The sequence below is a fragment of the Triticum dicoccoides genome, chromosome 4B, assembly GCF_002162155.2.
Source record: "Triticum dicoccoides isolate Atlit2015 ecotype Zavitan chromosome 4B, WEW_v2.0, whole genome shotgun sequence".
Lineage (NCBI taxonomy): Eukaryota > Viridiplantae > Streptophyta > Magnoliopsida > Poales > Poaceae > Triticum > Triticum dicoccoides.
The window spans coordinates 284,872,874-284,877,791 of NC_041387.1; positions in this window are offsets into that span (position 1 = coordinate 284,872,874).

Sequence of the window (4,918 nt, forward strand, 5' to 3'; positions counted from 1 at the left end):
GAGCATTTGGAAGGAGAAAAACAATAAACATTTCAGATTGATAGACCCCTCGTTTCGGTCCTGGCTTGAAAGATTCAAAAAGGATTTTGAACTCATGCAGCATAGGGTCAAAGAGGCACATAGGCCTCTTATGTTGAATATTGTAAACTCCTTATACTAGACCCTCTTACTTTGTATTTGCTCCTTTGGCATTGACCCAAAGTGGTCAAGCCTCCCCATTCCATCATGTAAATATTCACCCTGTACAGTGTTCTTTGATTATTAATATATTTACACAGTAGGAGCCTTTCCTACTGTTTTTGGTCAAAAATGCCTAGCTAAAAGGCTTTAAAGAAAAGCGCTTGTTGGGAGACAACCCAATATTTTTATTTTTTGTTTTTATGAGTATACACATTATTACTCTATAGTAATTGTGTTTTGGTGTCTTAATTAGTGTTCAAGCCAAGTAAGACCTTTGGGATGGCTTACGGTGATAGTTGATTTGATCTTTGTGAAAAACAGAAACTTTAGTGCCCAGAAACCGAATTGATCTGAGATGTTGGAACGTGGTAAATTCTTGAATTTTTTACACAAGTTTGATATATGAATTGCCTATCTTGTCCTAATTTGTCCGAATTTTTGGAGTTAAAGAAGTATACAAAGCTTACGGAATACTACAGACTATTGTGTTTTTGACAGATTCTATTTTCTATGTGTTGTTTGCTTATTTTGATGATTCTATGGGTAGTATCGGGGGTATGAACCATGGAGAAGTTGGAATACATTAGATATTACACCAATATAAATAAAGAATGAGTTCACAACAACACCAAAAAGTGGTGATTTATTTTCTTATACTAACAGATCTCATGAGTTATCAGTTGAGTTTTGTGTTGTGAAGTTTTCAAGTTTCGGGTAAAGATTTGATGGACTATGGAATAAGGAGTGGCAAGAGCCTAAGATTGGGGATTCCCAAGGCACCCAAGGTAATATTCAAGGAAAACCAAGCATCTAATCTTGGAGATGCCCCGGATGGCATCCCCTCTTTCGTCTTCAATCCATCGGTAAATTTACTTGAGGCTATATTTTTATTCACCACATGATATGTGTTTTGCTTGGAGAGTCTTGTATGATATGCGTCTTTACTTTTAGTTTGCCACAATCATCCTTGCTATACACACTTTGAGAGAGACACACATGAATCATGAATTTATTAGAATACTTTATGTGCTTCACTTATATCTTTTGAGCTAGGCAATTTGCTCTAGTACTTCACTTATATCTTTTTAGACCACGGTGGTGGCTTTGTTTTATAGAAATTGTTGAACTGTCATGATTCACTTATATTATTTTGAGAGTTCTAAACAGCATGGTAATTTTCTTAGTTTATGAATTTAGTCTTAATATGATGGGCCTCCAAGAGGGATATAATAAAAACTTTCATATAAAGAGCATTGAATACTATGAGAAGTTTGATTCCTTATGATTGTTTTGAGATATAAAGCTGGTGATATTAGAGTCATGCTAGTGAGTAATTGTGGATTGATAGAAATACTTCTGTTAAAGTTTGTGATTCCCGTAGCACGCACGTATGGTGAACCGTTATGTGATGAAGTTGGAGCATGATTTATTTATTGATTGTATTCCTTATGAGTGGCGGTCGAGGACGAGCAGTGGTCTTTTCCTACCAATATATCCCCATAGGAGCATGCGTGTAGTACTTTGTTTTGATAACTAATAGACTATTTATTGATTGTCTTCCTTATGAGTGGCGGTCGAGGACGAGCAGTGGTCTTTTCCTACCAATATATCCCCATAGGAGCATGCGTGTAGTACTTTGTTTTGATAACTAATAAACTTTTGCAATAAGTATGTGAGTTCTTTATGAATAATGTTGAGTCCATGGATTATACGCACTCTCACCCTTCCACCATTGCTAGCCTCTCTAGTATGTCGCAACTTCCGCTGGTGCATTAAACCTACCATATATCTTCCTCAAAACAGCCACCATACCTACCTATTATTGGCATTTCTATAGCCATTCCGAGATATATTGCCATGCAACTTCCACCATTCCGTTATGACACGCTCCATCACTGTCATATTGCTTTGCATGATCGTAAGATAGCTAGCATGATGTTTTCATGGCTTGTCCGTTTTTTGATGTCATTACTACGCTAGATCATTGCACATCCTGGTACACCGCCGAAGGCATTCATATAGAATCATATTTTGTTCTAGAATCGAGTTGTAATTCTTGAGTTGTAAGTAAATAAAAGTGTGATGATCATCATTATTAGAGCATTGCCCCATGTCAGGAAAGGATGGTGGAATCTATGATTCCCTTACAAGTTGGGATGAGTCTCCGGACTTTAAAAAAATAAAAGAGGCCAAAGAAGCCCAAATAAAAAAGAGGCCAAAGAAGACCACAAAAAAAGAGAAAAGAAAAAAATGAGAGAAAAGAGAGAAGGGGCAATGCTACTATCCTTTTACCACACTTGTGGTTCAAAGTAGCACCATGATCTTCATTATAGAGAGTGTCCTATGTTGTCACTTTCATATACTAGCGGGAATTTTTCATTATAGAACTTGACTTGTATATTCCAATGATGGGCTTCCTCAAATTGCCCTAGGTCTTCATGAGCAAGCAAGTTGGATGCACACCCACTTAGTTTCTTTTTAAGCTTTCATACACTTATAGCTCTAGTGCATCTGTTGCATGGCAATCCCTACTCACTCACATTGATATCTATTGATGGGCATCTCCATAGCCCATTAATATGCCTAGTTGATGTGAGACTTTCTCCTTCTTTTTGTCTTCTCCACAACCACCATATTGTATTCCACCTATAGTGCTATATACATGGTTCACGCTCATGTATTGCGTGAAAGTTGAAAAAGTTTGAGAACATCAAAAGTATGAAACAATTGCTTGGCTTGTCATCGGGGTCATGCACGATTTAATACTTTGTGTGATAAAGAAGGAGCATAGCCAGACTATATGATTTTGTAAGGATAACTTTCTTTGGCCATGTTATTTTGAGAAGACGTTATTGCTTTATTAGTATGCTCGAAGTATTATTGTTTTTATGTCAATAATAAACTTTTGTTTTGAATCTTATGGATCTGAATATTCATGCCATAGTAAATAAAATTACATGGATAAATATGTTAGGTAGCATTCCATATCAAAAACTCTGTTTTTATCATTTACCTACTCGAGAATGAGCAGGAATTAAGCTTGGGGATGCTTGATACGTCTCCAACGTATCTATAATTTTTGATTGTCCCATGTTATTATATTATCTGTTTTGGATATTTTATATGCATTAATATGCTATTTTATATTATTTTTGGGACTAACTTATTAACATAGAGCCCAGTGTGAGTTTCCTTTTTTTTCCTTTTTATTGAGTTTTACAGAAAAGGAATACCAAACATAGTCCAAACGCAATAAAACTTTCGCGGTGATTTTTCTTGGACCAGAAGACACACGTAGGACTTGGAGATGAAGTCAGAGGAGTCTGAGGTAGCGACAAGCCTCAGGGGCGCACCCAAGGGGGGGCGCCCTGAGGGCTTGTTGGCCCCTCCGAGCTCTTCTAACCCTAATTCTTGGCCTACAAATTCCCAAATATTCCCAAATGCCAGAAGCGTCCACCAAAATACTTCTCCGCCGCAGCAACCTTCTGTACCCATGAGATCCCATCTTGGGGCCTTTTCGGCACCCTACCGGAGGGGGATTTGATCATGGAGGCCTTCTACAACAACTCTATTGCCCTTCCGACGAAGCGTGAGTAGTTTACCACAAAGCTATGGGTCCATAGCTAGTAGCTAGATGGCTTATTCTCTCTCTTTGATCTTCAATACAATGTTCTCCTTGATGTTCTTGGAGAACTATCCAATGCAATATTCTTTTGTGGTGTGTTTATCGAGATTCGATGAATTGTGGATTTATGATCAGATTATCTATGAATATTATTTGAGACTTCTCTAAATTCTTATATGCATGATTTGATATCTTTGTATTTCTCTTCGAATTATCAGTTTGGTTTGGCCAACTAGATTGGTTCTTCTTGCAATGGGAGAGGTGCTTAGTTTTGGGTTCAATCTTGCGGTGCCGTCACCCAATGACAAAGTAGTGTTAGCGAGGCACGTATTGTATTGTTGCCATCAAGGTAAAAGGATGGGGTTTTCATCATATTGCTTGAGTTTATCCCTCTACATCTTGTCGTCTTACTTAAGGCGTTACTCCGTTCTTTTGAACTTAATACTCTAGATGCGTGCTGGATAGTGGTCGATGTGTGGAGTAATAGTAGTAAATGCAGGCAGGAGCCGGTCTACTTGACACGGACGTGATGCCTATATTCATAATCATTGCCTTGGATATCTTCATAACTTTGCGCTTTTCTATCAATTGCTCGATAGTAATTTGTTCACCCACCGTATTATTTTATTTCAAGAGAGAAGCCTCTAGTGAAACCTATGGCCCCCGGGTCTATTTTGCATCATATATTTTCAGAACTATAGACCAAAAAAACCAAAACTATCTTGCTCCAATTTATTATTATTTTACTTTGTTTATGTTTTAGTAATCTTTAATATCTATCTCTATGACATCTCATCTTTGCAAGTGACCGTGAAGGGATTGACAACCCCTTTACCGCGTTGGGTGCAAGTGTTTGATTGTTTGTGTAGGTGCATAGATTGGAGACTTGCTCGTACCTCCTACTGGATTGATACCTTGGTTCTAAAATTGAGGGAAATACTTATCTCTACTTTGCTGCATCACCCTTTCCTCTCAAGGGAAAAACCAACACAAGCTCAAGAAGTAGCACCGATCCTCACACCAAATGTCCAACCAAAAACACGTGGCCTTGCCATTATGCACGATAAACCTAGTCCCTAATCGAAGAAGAGGTTGTACTTTCTTGACGTCCCT